Genomic DNA, 17369 nt, shown 5'->3' with positions numbered 1-17369 from the left:
TTCCATGGGTTTAATTTCTGTCTCTGTTAGGTCATACACTCCATGCATGTGTTCTCTTAAAGATATATGGTATTTCATCTACTGTCCTAATCTTTTCACTATTCCTTCCATATCATGTTTATTTTGTTCTTTCTTGCTTTCACTCAATATCTCTCCTATTTTGTTTTCTTCTTTTTGGTATTTTGTTTCCCAGAATTTTACCAGCTCTTTCCCTAGGGTTTCTCCCTTCATCTCTTGCTTATTTTTTTGTCGTATATCCTTATCCATTCTTTTTCTGAGGTGGTCTTTCCTCTCAGCATGTCTATATATTCCCAGATTTTCCTGTGTCTGTTTTTATCATTCATTATCTCATTTCTAACCTTTTCTTTATATTCTTCATATGCTTTCTTTATTATTATCTGTACCTTTTGTTTTTGTTTAAGATATGCTTCTTCATAGTATCTCTTTTCTTCTATTCTTGTGGCTTTCCTTTTTAATTTGTTATATACTCTTTCTTTTTCCTTCTTTGCTTATTCCTTCTTTATTTCTTTAGTGACCCATACTGGTTCTATTTCTTCTTGTTTTCCTTTCTTTAACCTTCTTTTGATTATCTTCTCTAGGTTATTTGCTTTGGCTTCACTCATTGTTTCCTCCAACTGGGTTAGATCTCCTTTTCTGTCTTGCTGGCTTACTTTATGTTCTATATATTCAATGTATTTCCTGGTGGACTCTTCTGTAATTTTCAGATATTTGATTTCTTTTCTTTCATTTCTGAACGTCTTCCTTACTTTAGTGTTCATTCTGAATCGGACCTTTAAGAGGTGATGGTCTGATAGGTCAAATTCATATTTTCCCTCATCTATCTCCATACATTCAGAGTTTTTATAGATATTTTGGTTGACTAGGGCAAAGTCTATAGTGCTGTTCTGATCTCCTCTACTCCAGGTTATCTCTCCTTTGCATCTGGGATCTCCATTTAATAGCGTTAGGTCGTATTTTTCCATTAGGCTCATAACGCATTTTCCATTATGGTGAAGTTCTTGTGTCCCTATGAAACCTAAATGCCCATTGAAATTCCCAAGGACAATCACAGGCAGGTCTGTGGCCTTCTCTATTGCTACATGTAAGGAGCTTATTAATCGTTTATTTCTTACTTTATCATTAGTTGTTGTCCTAATCTCTTCATCTTTTATTTCACTTTTCCACTTTTTATGTATATTTACGGTCAATTTATTTTCCAAGTCTTCTTTCCACTTTACTGTGTCCCAGATTCTGGCTTTGTCCTTAATTTCTGTTTTGGACATTCCTTCCAGTTTTCTTAAATAGATTTTAATTTCGTGCATGTACTTTTCCACTGTTTCCCACCATTTTCTTTCCTTTTCTTGCATATCTGTAATTATTTTCTTCAGTAACTCTTTCCGTCCATTTATAGTATTATTTACATAATTTAGCTTTCCACTTATTAATTCTGCTTTTTCATGTAAAGATGCTTCATCTTCCCCCTTAATAATGTGGCTACTACTGTACTTCTACAAGCTCCTAATATTTTCCTATAAACCCCATTCTCTATTCTTTGCAATTTTTCTATTTCTTTATCTGTTAAATTAACTACATTGGTCCCATATAAGATTGATGGTAGAGCTATATTTTTCCAGTATGTTTTACTTATAAATACTTTGTTACAGCTTTTCCCTATCACTGAATAGGTTAGGTTGGCTAAATTCTGTGCTTTGTCCATCATTTCCTTTTGTTGTAGCTTAAACAGATTTTTAGTATTGTTTACCTTTATTCCTAAATATGTTATATTCTCCCGCACTTTTATATCCTCAATCTCTTCTGGTTTTTCCTTCATATTGAAAATAATGATGCTGCCTTTCTCTTTATTCATATTTTCTAGCCCACATTTGTTTCCCATATCTGTTAAAATCTTTATATTTTTCCTTGCATCTTCTATATTTCCTGCTAATACTAACTCATCATCAGCAGATCCTGTCCCTTCCTCCTTCATTTTCCTAATTATCAAATATATCATCAATTTGAAAAGTGATGTAGATCCTGTGCATCCTTGCTTGATTCCACTGGTAATTTCCATTTCCTGTTCAACTCCCTCCCCTAGGTCTATTAGTGTGCTATCCCCTTCGTATATATTAGCTACTGCCTCAATGATTTTGAATGTATTTTGAACTGTTTCATGACTTCGATCATAACTTCTCTTTTTACCGAGTCAAAGGCTTTACTGTAATCGATAGCTATTACTATTCTACACAATATTGTAGTGTAAGGATATTATCTTCAATCATACTCCCTCTTGTGAATCCTGCTTGGCATTCGTGATCTTCTTCATTCAGTCTGAGGTGTGCTTCTATTTTATCTTTTATCAGCATCATAAATACTTTATATAATATATCTAATAAAGCTGTTGGCCTTAGATCCTTGGCCTTTGGTTTCCTTTTCTTTTCTGTCATTTTCGCTCTCGATTTCTTCCAAGATTCAGGCTTTTCTTTGATGTCTAGCTCTTTGTTGTAGCATCTAACCAATACTTCTATACAGGTTTTGCTCTTCATTAATGCTTTGTAAAGCTCTGGTTTGATTCCATCTGGCCCTGCAGCTTCTTTTGCCTTGAGCTTACTTAGGCAAGCTATGACTTTTTCCTCGGTTATCAGAGGTTCCTGCATTGGTATTTTCTTCCTTTTGCTACCATCAATGGGCCCATGTGTTCTCTTAGTACTTATGGGAATCTATAGTCTCTAATTCTTATGGAATCATCTATTTCTGCCATTTCATTCTCATATTCCATCCTTTTCTCTTCATTCCAGATTTCCTTTATTTTATTTTCGTGTTTACTGTATATGGTTCTCCAATAATTCACTCATTCGTCCTTTGTTTCAGCCTCATTTAGCTTGCTTCCCTGTTCATTATATAAATGTATTACTCCCCTATAAAAACTACATAAGTACCTTTTAGTAGCGGCCGGCCTCTCTTTGCAAGCATACCGTCTCCTCAAAAATTTCATATAACTTCTCATTGACTAAAGCAAAATCTATTATACTTTTCATCTGCATCCTCTCCCATGTGTAGACTCCAGTGCATCTGTCATCTCCATTAAGTAATATTAACCTATGTTCATTCATCCATTCTAGTTTCTGACTGTATTCTGGTGGCCTAAGAAATCTATATGGCTATTAAAATTTCCTAAAATTAATAATGAATCTTGGTCGTTTATGGTTTTAATAATGTTTTCGCATTCTAATTTTATTGCTTTATCTCTAATTTTATCCTCCTCTGTATTTCCTACTGATAAGTATAACAACAAAATATGAATAGTATTATCGTATATTTTACATTTAGCAAACAATAAATCTTTGCTAATGGTCTCCACCGTGTTTAACTCTGTATTACCACTGTTTCTATATAGCATCATTAACCCTCCTCCTTTTTGTCTTTCATATCCCTCATATTTTCTATTCTATTTATACCTTTACTTAATGCTAATTTGTCTAGTTTCTGATGAGTTTCAGTTAAACAAAATATCCTATTATCATTGTCTATAACACTTTCTATTTCTACTAACTTTTGTCTAGTTAAACATTGTATATTTATCATATAAATTTTAAACTGTATTTCAACTTTCTTTTTATTTGGGCTTCTTGGTTAATGTATTATTTATATCTCCGTTTATTACATTTCTCCTGTTGCCCCCTCCAGACTCTGAAAATTTTCATTTCTGATCAGTTTACCCTTTCTAATGTACCATCCCTGTTCCCCCCATTTCTTTCTTGTCTTTGAGTTCCTGTCTCGATATCTTATCCTGTTCTCTTTCTCTGTAGGTTAGGTCTGGTGCTATGAATATTCTGTTGTATCCTACCTCTTGCTTCCCCTTGAGAATCTTGGCTTTTCCTATTACTGCCCATTTTTCCTTTTCACTTTTCATCTTGACTAAAATAGGACTTGGCCTCGGTTCTCTGTCTCTATCCTGATCCCCTGTAGTATTACTGGGCACCTGCATCTTATCATTTCTTACTAATCTACTTAGTTCTACTATTTCAGTGTCCCTTAGCCCCAGTTCCTCATTGAACAGCTTGCTACAGGTTTCTGTGTCGTTTCTAAGCCTAGTTTCATTATTTCCTTCTAAGCATTCCTTAATGTTGTAAATAACAAGGTTATTTTTACGATTTTCTTTCTCCCATAATTCCTCAACCTTTCCTCTAATCACTGTGTTAAAATCCTCACTTCTTACTCGCTCTTCAGGATCTAAGCCTCTTTTCACTTCCATCAGCTCACTGAGTTTCCTTATAACCTCTTCTAGGGCACTCATCCTGCCGTGCCAATGACGTCATTCATCAAGACATCAAGGCCGGCCGTTGGGGAAAAATTTCCAAAATAAATAAAAAGTTAATGTTAATAAATAGTTGGATGAAATAGTCTAATATTTAATTAAATATTCATTTTCGTTATATATCTTCTTTATTTCGTTATATATTTCGTTATATAACGAAATATGGATAATGTACGGAATTATAAGGATGGTAAGGGATAGCGAGCCAACTGCAAAGTCAGTGTATCGGTTGGTGAATAAATATACGAAATAATAAAACAAAATATTATAATATGTCTAAATGCAATTAAATCTCGTATAATTTTAACATATATTTACTATCGTTATGTATTTTGTTATATTATGCATTATGAAATAGTGATAATGTATGTGATTTCATATGCAAGTACAGTATAAGTTTTGGTAAGGGATAGTGAGGTAGTTTTGGACGCCACCCGATGATTCCTGGTTCATCATAAGCAATAGATAAAGGATATATGTAGAAGCGCTTTTGTTAATAAAGGAAATTAACAGATCGTGAACAACTCAGAAGATGCATAAAGAGATCTTGAAGTTCCATTCGTTCAGCGAAACCTGAACTAATGGAACTAATGGACTTAACACAGAAGAACACAATTATGTGCATCACCGAAACGCATCTGAAACAGCAAAATTGCTATTCTCAACAGGTAGTATCAGTGTGGTACACTCAATGAGAGATGAGGATGGAACCAAAGGAGGAGGTCTATTAATAATGTATAGATCCAAAGGAGATATCCAGTTAAAAAAAGGAAAATCAGAACACAGAGACATCCAACTAGTAATTATAGAGGGTAGTAATTATAAAGGAACAAGATTTAACCTAATCCTAGTCTACATGTCAGCTAGTGATATAGATAGAAACAATTGATTGATGATCTCCTTACATCAAGCATTAAAGAAGACAACATAGGTATCTGCCTCTGATTGTCCTTGGGGACTTCAATGTGCATTTAGGTTTCATAGGGACACAAGAACTTGACCAAAATGGAAAATACTTCATGGATCTAAATGGAAAAATATGACCTAACACTATTAAATGGAGAGTCCAGCTGCAAAGGGGAGATAATCTGGAATAGAGGAGATCAGAAGAGCACTATAGAATTTGCCCTGGTTAACCAAAATATGTATAAAAACTACGAATGTATGAAGATATATAAGGGAAAGTATGACTATCACCTATCAGACCACCACCTCATAAAAGTCCGATTCAGAATGAACACAAAAGTAAGAAAAACATTTAAAAATTAAAGAAAAGAAATCAAATACCTGAAAACAACAAAAGAAGTCCACCAGGGAATACCTTGAATATATATAACGTAAACAAAGCCGACAAAACAGAAAAGGAGCTCTAACCCTGCTGGAAGAAACAATGTGTGAAGCAAAAACAAATAACCTAGAAAAGATAATGAATAAAAAGAAGGTTAAAGCAAGGAAAGCAAGAAGAAAGAGAACTATTATGGGTCACCAAAAACATAAAGAAAGAAATAAGCCAAAGAAGGATGTATATAACAAACTGAAAAGTTAAGCCACAAGCATAGAAGAGAAGAGATGCTATGAAGAAGCATACTATAAACAAAGACAGATTGATTGATTGATTGATTGTGTATTATATCTGGCGTTACAACATCTTGGTAAATGACACCGAAATAAATTAAATAGAAAAAATTAAATTTTTGATAAATTTCATATAAAAATATCAATAAATATATTATAAAAATTTCTTCATATATATAAGTTCTTACATAGACAATCTATGTATAATTTAGATTTGGTTGAGGGGGTTCGCCTCCCTCATATAGATATATAACTGCCTATGAATGAATAGATCTGGATCAGGGTGGATTCCCCTTATACGACAAATGTGCATAGTTATCGTTTTACTGGCAGAAAATCTAAAACCATTAACCTTAGCCCATTTTACTATATTGTCAATGCAGAGCTGAAGGCGGCGTTCAGCCACTGCCATCCTTGATGCTGCAAAGGAAATTGACAGGTCATCAACAAATAGGGTATATGTTATATCTGGGGGAATTATTTTAGAAACCCCATTGATTACCAAGGTGAACAAGGTTACACTTGAAACACTCCCTTGTGGTACTCCTTCTTCTTGATTGAACACATCTGACAATGTTGCTCCAACCTGAACCTGAAATATCCTATTTTTTAAAAAAGCCTTAATAAAGAGGGGCAAATTGCCTCTCAGGTTACATTCATAAAGGACCCTCAAAATGCCATATCTCCATGTTGTATCATAAGCCTTCTCTAGATCAAAGAAAACAGTGATGTGATGGTGTTTGTTGGCAAAAGCTTCACATATTGAAGATTCCATTCGTACCAATACACCAGTTGTGGAGTGCATACTCCAAAAACCACACCGAGTAGGAGAAAGGTATTTACCTCTTTCCAAGTACCACATCAATCGTGTGTTCACCATTTTTTCCATGATCTTACACAAACAAGATGTCAATGCAATAGGACGATAATTTTCTGTCTTGAACGGATCTTTTCCAGGTTTCACAAATGGCAGTAATTTTAACTTCTCCCAAAGCTTGGGGAAGATATGTTCTCGGTAAATTCTGTTAATTAGGCTTAATATGAAAAGTCTGGTATTTTCAGGAGTATGCTTAATCAATGAATATGTTATATCATCCAGTCCATGAGCTGATTCATTACATTTATTCAAGGCTGATTCAAATTCTCTAATAGTAAAAGGAGCATTGTACTGCTCATGTCTTGAGGTATTAAAATCATTTTCGACCTGTTCCATTATCCGTCTTTGAGCTGAATAGGGTCTATCATCATTTTTCTTTGCAACATTAGCAAAATGATTAGCAAACTCATTTGCCACTAACTGGGGGTTTGCTACCTCGCAACCATTGACCTTGATAACTGTAGGTTGACAAGGAGTGAACTTGCCTGCTATTTTTCTAACTCTCTTCCAAACTAGAGTCAGAGGAGTTTTTGAATTTAGTGAAGATATGAATAATGTCCAAGATTCTTTTCGTGCCTTTTTTTTATTTCCATGCGAAAATGAGCTCTCGCTTTTCGAAATTCTACACGATAATACTCACATTTTCGTCTGCGGTATCTGGTGAAGGCAGATCTCACAGTTCTATGAGTTTCTTGGCATTTACGAGTCCACCAGGGAACTGGTCGGCGTACAAATTTGCCGAAGTCCTAGGTATAGATTGAAGACCAGCTGACAACAGTATTGTATTCAAAAAGTCAAGAGCGTCATCTACACAGGGAAAGTCATCAGCAGAGTCAGTCATCTATTGAGCTGTGCTCCTGGAATGTTGACCAATCAGCTTTACCAATGTTCCATTTGGGTAGCCTTGAAGATGGAGGACTTGATGCTACACTCACCACTATTGGAAAATGGTCACTGGTAAATCTGTCATTTATAGCTTTCCAAGTAAAGTCAATCAGACAGTCATCACTACATATAGATAAATCAATTGCTGATAACGTGCCTGTTTGAACATGAAAATGCATAGACTCTCCAGAGTTGAGGATCCCCACATTTTCATCTTCTATGATGGAACCTAAGCACCTTCCTCTTTGATTGGTGTTGATGTCACCCCAAAGAGGGTTTCTGCTATTCATATCTCCCAAAATAACAAAAGGACGTGGTAACTGTTGAATAAGAGATTTGAATTCATTGATGGGGAAGGCTTCGTTAAGTGGTACATAGAGAGAGCACACTGTATATTTTCTTTGCAAATGGATCTGCACACCTATCACTTGTATTGCTGATTGAATAATAATAGGATTTTGTGGGGTGTCATTTCCAACATACAAAACAACACCACCATGGCTTACAATATTTAAATTATAAGTGGAGTGATAGGATGTATACTCTCGTGGGCTGGGGCACATATTATTAACAATCATGGTCTCCTGCAGAGCTATACAGACAGGAGACACTTCTGATATGAGCAGCCTTAACTCTTCCCATTTAGCTCTTAATCCCTGACAGTTCCACTGGAGAAAATTAATGAATTTTACTTTCCTTTAGAGGCTGTTACATTCGAGCCTCTTTTAAGAGCTTTCAGCTTACAACCTTGCTCTTTTTTTCCTGGAAGGAGATTGATTGGTTAAGGCTGCCTTCCGTTTTAGAGGGTTATCAGTCTCAGGAACAGCATACAAAGCTGGTGTCGCCTGAGGAGGGGTGTGAGGATCGGATATTGGTGCATCCTCGAAAGCATTTACAGGTAGTACAGCCTCCAGAGAGGCGGGAGTGCCAGGTACTCCTGGCACAGCCTCCAGAGAGGCAGGAGTACCAGAAATCACTGGCTCTGCTTCCAACTGGCACCACCTCCGAAGAGGCAGGAGCATCAGAAATCATTGGCACGGCCTCCGAAGAGGCAGGAGCACCAGAAATTACTGGTGCAGCCTCAAGAGAGGCAAGAGCACCAGAAATCACTGTCGCAGCTTCCGAAAAGGAAGGAATGCCAGCAACAGCTGGCGCTGCCTCCAAAGAGGCACGAGTAGAGGTCATCACTGATTTTCTATTTAAATTATCCTTGGTAACATTTGTGTTTCTTCTTCGATTTGCAGCAACACTGGAAAAGGATATTCCTGGTCTAACAAATTGATTCAATACTCTCTCTTTTGCCTCCCTAAATGTAATACGTTCTGTTACCCTTAAAGTTTGAATTTCTTTTTCGATGATGTACACATCACAATTAAGTGAAGACGATGGATGATTGTCTCCACAATGTATACATCTGGCTTGTTTACCACACATGCCATGGTCCGGCTCACTGCACTTGACACAAGTAGCCGGCTTGCCCTTCAGTCTCTGTCTACAGGACTCTAACATATGTCCGAACTCTTGACAATGGAAACATCTCCTCGGTCTTGGGATATATTGTTTGATCTTAAAACGTAGCCAGGCTGCTTTAACTATAGAGGGCAATCGAGTAGAATTGAATGTAATAATTAAATTGGGAAGTGGGACAAAGACTCCATTTACCCTCTTCTTCATTCGTTCAATTCTTATTACACCTTGATCTTTTAATTCCTCTACAAGGTTTTTCTCAGAGTAGGTCATCAGCTGGGGTGCATATATCATTCCCTTGGAGTAATTCCAAAAGGCATGTACTGCACATTCCACTTTGACTCCTCCAAGGTGTGGTAATGCTTTCAATATTTCAGTTTCTTTTGTTGAGGTAGATTCCACCGTCAGCTTTCCTCGACCTTCATAAGAAATCATAGGTTCTCGGCCACGACACTTCACGATATCTCAATACACACCAAAAATATCAGAACTTGATTCTTCCAGATTAAAAGTTAGGTACTTATCATAAGACTTTTCAAATATTCCCGGTCCAATTTCAAATATGCTTCTGTTCAATATCCCTTTACTCTGTACTGGAGCATAGGGTTTCAGTGTACTAATTACACTGGAAGGTTTATATGATTTCTCCAGAGGAAGGTTGTCAGGGAAGGTTCCAGCTGCCATCAACTGTGCCGATTCACCACCATCAAAGGGCCCAGCGGTACTTGAATCTTTATTTATTTTTATCATAAAGATTAAAGATTGAAAAAAAAAAATAAACCTGAAAACCTTAAAAAGATATCATCAACCTTTCATGGAGATTATTCTTCCACTAATGGCACAAGCGAGAACTGACTCCCAAATGTCCGCATCTCTACCCTACCCCACAGGGGATGGCACAACATGATTAGAGTGGCCCAAGTGTAAGCCAAACCCGCTTGATAGGACTGAGAGTATTACAAGAATACAATCATCCCCACCCTAATCACATTATGGGCAAACCGGACAGAATGCCGAGAGTCCTATCCGCAAAACTAGACCCCCCTGGAATCTGTGGTCCAGCCCTGCAAAATAGTTCCACCTGATATCACTCAGGTCCGAACATTATCGGGCAGTTGATGGTCCTGCCACGGTTCCCACTACTTAGCTTCAGATATAAAACCCCAGTCCCAGCTATGATATCTTTTCTGTTTACCAGGTCCAGTAAATTTTAGCAAAGGTGTAAATTTCCACATAATTAATCCAAAGAAAAAAAAAGAAAAAATACATGAAGGAGAAGAATGTAGTAAGAATGAAAAAATTGCAGAAAGAAGGAAAAGTTCTGACTAATTTAGTTAGACCAGCAGCTGGGCCCCAAGGACCAGTGAGAAAGCAACCCCACCAGGCATCACGCCCCAGTTGCTGGTCCCTAAGCCCCCTACCCATGTCAAGGGGTCAGCATCTAGGGGGAAACAAAGACAGAAAGTACAGATAGTAATAAAGGAAACACATGAAGATTATGAAGAAAAAATTAGAAATGAGATAATGGATGACATAAAGAGACTACCCCAGAAAAAGAATGGGTTAGGATATACGACAAAAATAATAAGCAAGAGATTAATTAAGGAAGAATTCTACCCTGCAAAAGAAAGGGCTGGTCAAAATCAGGAAAACAATACACCCAAAAGAAGCAAACAAAATAAGAGAGATATGGAATGAGAGCAAAAAAGAACAGTATGAGCATGAAATGGAAGAAATGATGAAAAGACCAATGACAAGATAAGAAAAGCATAGGAGAGAAAACATGGATGGAGTGAATGACGCGATAAAGACAGAAATTAAAGTCAGAAGTATAACTGCAGAAGAAGTAAAAAAAATCAACTAGAGAAAAGGAAAACTAATCAAATAAAGCACCGGGGACGAAATGAAACCAGTTCTGTTCAAACTATTCTTACAAAGCACCAACAGTCAAAGGGAATTGGCAGAATGTTTAAACAGCATACTGAAAGGCAGGACAATATAGAGCAGCTTGTTTATGTAAAAAAAAAAAAAAAAAAAAAAAAACACTTACACCCAAGAAGCAACACCCCACAGTCAAAGATATTAGGTCAATTGCACTAACAAGTGTATTATATAAAGCAGTGGTTCTCAACCTTTATATGACCACACCCCCTCTAAGAGCTCCTTCCTTCCATGCCCCCCTTGCATATGTAAGGGATTTCGAGGGATAGGCAGGGAGGTCAATAATTACAACACATTGTAAGCTCAACGACTCTAACTAGGGTAGCAGACTATAGGAAAGTAACGTTATAAGGCAATACTTTTGTATTTTTTCATACACTTCTGATTATTAGTTGCTCACTCTTGTTAAGAGAATAACGAATATAACGAAAGATTTTTTTTATTCATTTTCCCCTAGGGCTTGCACCTCCCCTGGAGATTGCTGATGTCCCCAGGTTGAGAACCACTGATATAAAGTTTTCATGGGGATCCTGAAAACCAAAATAGAAAACGAATTTAGAAATATAGAGAAAACAAATGAACTGTAATCAAGCTTTACTGTACAAAGAAGAAGAATTGATAATTTATATATCTTAGAATATTGGATTCAAGAAATGTAGAGAAAAAAAGGACCCAATATTTGCGGTATCAATAGACTTCCAAAGAGCATTTGACTCCGTTAATAGAAAAAAAGCTCATAGAGACCTTGATGGCTAATAGCTATGCTTTTATTTGCCAATCTGCTGAAGAGGTTGAAAATTGGAAAGAATGTATAAAAAAAATTTAAATTCCCCTACTACTATTAATACCACATCGGCCATTTATTCTAATATCTAATAATGAAATAAATTATCTGTTTTTTTTTATTATTTCTCCAGTGATTATATATAACTTCCCCCTTTTCATCTATTAGATTTGAATCAAAACGTCAAATTCAAACGGGAACCACGAACGAGAAGTCCTTAGGAGACGACGCCCAAAACGTAAACAAACCGCCATTACCGGAATCCATTATTTGGCCTAATAATTACCATTATATTATTCAATTTATTAGTAAATAACAAAAATTTTTAATTATATTCTCACTGATTGCTTACAATTATCCACAAAGTGACTTATTAGAACGAATGAATATGACCGAACTGCTTCTAAACCACAACCACAAACATTAATACTATAAAATAGAAGACGCTCAAAATGTCAACAAAGCGACGCCATTGACTGCTTTAGTAGCGTAACTTTATTCAAAGTTCAAACGAATTTTTCTCTTCTATAATTGCCATCTTTATAATCGAGACAATTCTTAATCAATCGTAATAATTGGTAAATTACAAGGATAACCGATAATTGCTGTAATAATGTGAGTAACAGATGTTTATACTAGCTAGGTTGTATCATTAACTTCTAGAGTTATAGGTAGCCTCTGTTCTAGTACTCGTAGGTTACCCTATCGACCTTAGCCTTCTATGGGGTCTTGACCTGAGACTGTCTAAATGAAATGAGTTATATTTTATGATGTCTCAATGATTTATTCATAGGCTAATGTTGGGTTTAGGCTAGGCTGTAAATTTCTGTAGGATCTCAGAAGTGTAGGCTACAGGATGCATGTATCCTGACTTACTGTATCCTAAGAGTGTCTGGTTCAGTAATACTCTATGATTTTTTAATGATTTCACGGAAGGTTTAGGTACGGTAATTTAATCTATAGGGGAAACAACCGACTGTACTAGCCGAGTCACTTTCTACCGCGTTTGAAGCCACCCTCTGAAAAAGTACTTTAACATGTCCTGACACCGGAGATGGTCATCAATCATGAGTTGTTGGTGGTGAGAGCAGGAATTCGAGACCTCTACTCTGCTTTCGAAGTAAGTATTTTCTCCAAAGTTAGGAATTAAGGCCATGGGTATTTTAAGATTAAACAGAGGGTAATGAAAAGTCTGGCTCTACGCAGTGCACACTACCTCCATGACACTTTCGAAATTTTTACTTGCAACTACCAAAATTTTGAAGATTGACACCATCTCAATGTTTGCGGAGTCGCTTGTGTCCACAAACTTCCCATTTCCTGTGCTAAATTCGCACACCACTTGTACTCATAGACGCTGGGGCACTTTCATCACAACAGTCGTAAAGGACTTCCAACCACTACTTTTTTAAGAAAACTACGATATTTGGTTGAAGAGGAAGAAGCGTGCACTTGATATTATTCAATAAATAGTTAAACGGTAGTATAAGGTCTGAATTGCATAAATATTTTACAATATCATGATTATTAATTTGAAAATATTTGTTGTTGAAAAAGTAATTAGATTCCTGACTCAAATATCAACAATTTTGCTTGTAAACGGTGCCTATGGCGTTCTTCGCGCTCTTCAATTGTTTATCTGTGTTGCCAATTGGCATGTGTTTACCCGCCAAACTGGGTATAAGACTTACACAAAACTGGGGAATAAGTGAAATTAGCATATCTATTTGTAGGATATATGCATATTAGAGCAAATTTATATTATTGCGTTACTTTGACAACTAGAATTCATGGAAACAGTTTGTAAATGCATCGGCATATGTGTGAAGCTCCACTAGATTGGCAACGATGAGTCATTTTGCTGTCGTCTGCTCGTATGTACTTCAGATATATCTGTAATTTTTTGGGGTTAATTTGGGTGCAAAAAATTGATGATAGACATGAATTAAATAAACATTTTGAAGTAACAAAGTAAAGTTGAAACTAAATAATGAGTAAAGTAAACAATTAAGGGAATAAAGCTTTGCACCTCATAAACATTGTACTCGTGTGCTGCTCGCAACTGTGTTTGTGAAGTGAGCGCTTAGGAACCAGGAACAGCAACGTAGTTCAAGTGCAATTTGGAGTGAATTAAGACTAAAACATGTATAATTACAATCAAATAAGCACTGTGGAGTTTCAGTTGTGATGGTAGTAAGGATAAAACCACCGATTACAAGGTAAAAATGAATTTCAGTTCAAACCATGACCCGGGGAATAAGAAGTTTCATACTTTCACTAATATAGGCAACAAAATGTTGTTTTATTGTGCTGATTACAACTGCAATCTTGAGTAAGATCAATAAACGTTACATATATACAATAACATTGTTCAAATGAGTGCTGGGAAGGCTGGGAAAGATGGTGGCTTGGCTGTGGTTACGAATGGCAAGTCATGTGGTTGCTGCCATATTAGATTTCAAAACTGCCTTGAAAACATATTTTACGAAGAGCTCACATGCTTATTTTAGTTTGTATGGCGCTTTCATATATCACATTATGTTGACGAAACTTCAATCTTTTGAATGCTATGCTTAAAGATGTAATTGTATTCTTGTTTTGCCAATTAGATATCGAGTGAATAAGGTTGAGCCATGCGATGACGATGGCTCCACTGCGGTATTTCCCCCTAACCCTATAGCCTAGGCTAGGCTATAGCCCCATGTCTTAGGTTATTTTTTCAATTGACCAAAAGACGAGTAGAGGAGGATTTATGCTACGAAATAACTGGTGCAAATTGTGTCTTTCACCAGTGTTTGTCTTTTATTTTTACAGGCATTCACCTACTTACAATGGGGTTAGGTTCCAAAAAACCCATCGTTTGTTGGAGAAATCATATCTCGAATATAGCCTAACCTACACTGCGGTAAGTTTCATCCTTACTTATATGGTAGCCTAGCCTACACTACACAGTATACTCTATACACCATGTGGTATAGTAATTATTTTAATCAGGCTAAATTCTAATACATTCCAAGCAGTTTGAATTAGTAATTCAGTACAATGAGAAATTGAAAACATAACAAGAGTAAGCCTAGCATATACATTGTACATCAAATGCAGTTTGAACTTATGAAATAATTCAGTACAATGAGAAATTGAATAAACACTTAAAACAAGAAGCCTAGCATATACTATGGTATATCGTATACATATACAGTAGCCTAGCCTACAGTATACCATATACTACACGTATGGTATAGTAATTATATCAGCTAATTTTGGATGTTCATTGCATTCTGACATGATAATTCGGTGCAAAAGAAGAAATTGACATGAAATGGGAATCTGATCATATGATAATTCAATATAAAAAAGAAATTCAAGACATGAATGAGATTCAGTCTGACATTGTCATAATTGAATGGTGTAAGGCTGTTGATGGTTACATATTATGAAATACAAACGTAACAAATATCTATCTTTTCCATGAATCTTTTAAAAAGTCATATACTCCTTCACTGTATCCAGTAATATTGTATGTATTCTCTTATTACTGTATTAATTATAGAATACTAACATAGTGGTCATTGTTTTGGTTTGGCAATCTGCTGATGTCAGATACGAGTTTATTTCGCTGTACTTAACTCAATTCTGAGTGAATTTTCTTGCTTCTAGTTAGCATAAATGAGTATCTAGATACTTTACTTATATGGGACAAGGTCATTTTTCGTTATACAATGTGTTTTCAAGTTGAAATATAACTTGAATTCAGCTCGTGAACTAAATTATTTACTCCGTAATAGATTGCGTTGGGGACATGCTTATTGTGTAAAAAAATTGATTCAGTTCGCTATTTTCACTTGATTCCATTGTGATACAAGCTTTACATTCCTTATCTTTTATTAGCGTAAGAACAATGGTAAAATATGTTTTTCATGCCAGGTAGTTTTTAATTAAAATAGTTCTCCATCAATTTTATCTATAGTTGTGTTTGATGGCATATCAAAGTTTATGGGAGTTTAGTCCTGGTTGCTGATGCACGATAATAGTCATTAGCAGCTTGAACACTTGTTTTCTCAGCTTAAGCTACAACTTTCAGTTTAAATTTACCAGTGTATATTACCTTCCAATCTTTTATCCATAGTGAATAAAGTTATTACATAGAAATATATCAGTCCTATTCTACATAACGTCATTTATAACATAACTGCGTTAATTGTTTACTATTGCTCGATGGTTGAAATACCAGCTAGATGGATTTTGTGATCCGATTTGGTTACACTTTGCTGAAAAGTTGTATCTCGTTCAGTTGTTCATGGCTGTACACATTTATGTAACGAATATAATGTTAAAAGTACTTTTATCATTCTCTTTTACTATTTTTAACTTACTTATCTAGAAGATGGGATAAAGACCCTGCCTGAGGAGGTATCAACCTGGTATGCTTCACCTACTGCATGGTAGTCCTACAAATTTTTAATGTTAGATTTCATAAACTTACTGGTAAATCTTGGTCTAGAATAAGAGAGAGAGAGAGAAAAAATTCTCCTTTTTCAGACTGCTAACATTTGCTCCATGTCTTTATTTATCATATCTTCTAGTTAAATGAGTTAAAAAATTAAAGGAGAATGATAAAGGTATTGTTAGTAACGTCATACAGTGTTCCCCACATATTTGCGGGGTATGGGTACCAGACTCCCCCGCAAATAGCTAGAACCTGTGAATACAACTACTATCCGACTTACAACCTGCTCGTACTTACAACCTTACTTCAGACAGTTGACCATTGAGTTACTTGGCACTGTGCCATCTCATGAGAACTCTCATCACTCAGGCAGCATCAGTTTGAGTTACCCTGCCCTATCTGCAGCATCATTTGGTATTAACTGTACTGTAGACTTAATTGCAAACAATTTTACGTAAGAATCAACTTCTGACATGCATGCAAGAACCTAACCCCATTGTAACTCAATGCCTGATTGTACGTACTATATACTATTACATAAATGATTAAAATGTATAGTAGAAGTACATTATTGTAAAATGATTGAAATAATGATTGTACATTACAGTATTAAGTAGGCACTTTTATATAGCAAAGGTTTGATAGTATACCCTACCCAGAATGTTGGACACTTACAACCAGTGGGTCGGAACCAAACTTGGTTGTAAGTAGGATAGTACTTGTTAGTTGAAACCCTTATACATAATTAAAAACTTAAAAAATCCCTATTTTGTTTTGTTAGTTAAAACACAAGAAATGTTTATACAGGTAGTTGGCAACTTACGACTGCAATTGGTTCCGACCAACCGGTCGTAAATCAATTTGGACGTAAGTCGGCCCATGTCAATTTACCATAAGAATATTATATTAACCTAGCATACACTAGGGTAATCAGTACCATCTTTACATACAGGGTAGCCTAGCCTACACTACACCGCATACTTTATACATGTATGACATAGTAATTATTAATTTCAGCTAATTCTCTAGGTTCATTGCACATTGGCTTATGATAATTCAGTACATAGAGAAATTGAAT

At 35.8% G+C, this 17369-nt stretch overlaps 1 protein-coding gene and 1 long non-coding RNA gene across 5 annotated transcripts in view; one reads left to right on the top strand and one right to left on the bottom strand.

Moving 5' to 3' along the window:
* The window catches only part of LOC135204722 (gastrula zinc finger protein XlCGF8.2DB-like), a 320344-nt gene that overhangs the window by 225193 nt on the left and 77782 nt on the right, over positions 1 to 17369 (top strand). The window contains exon 1 of one of the 3 annotated variants that reach the window (XM_064234878.1): positions 12318 to 12459. The exons of the other annotated variants lie outside the window; for them this stretch is intronic. The gene's annotated coding sequence lies outside the window, so the exon portion shown is untranslated. Of the gene's footprint in view, positions 1 to 12317; positions 12460 to 17369 lie in introns of those variants that run through there. 3 annotated transcript variants of the gene reach the window in all.
* LOC135204725 (uncharacterized) overlaps positions 1 to 17369 on the bottom strand; it is a 176469-nt gene that overhangs the window by 150772 nt on the left and 8328 nt on the right. The gene's annotated exons all lie outside the window — the stretch shown is intronic.

This window comes from Macrobrachium nipponense, chromosome 47, assembly GCF_015104395.2.
Source record: "Macrobrachium nipponense isolate FS-2020 chromosome 47, ASM1510439v2, whole genome shotgun sequence".
In the NCBI taxonomy this organism is placed as follows: Eukaryota; Metazoa; Arthropoda; class Malacostraca; order Decapoda; family Palaemonidae; genus Macrobrachium; species Macrobrachium nipponense.
Note: the sequence above shows the minus strand (reverse complement) of the source record. Positions and strands in the feature narration are given on the sequence as shown.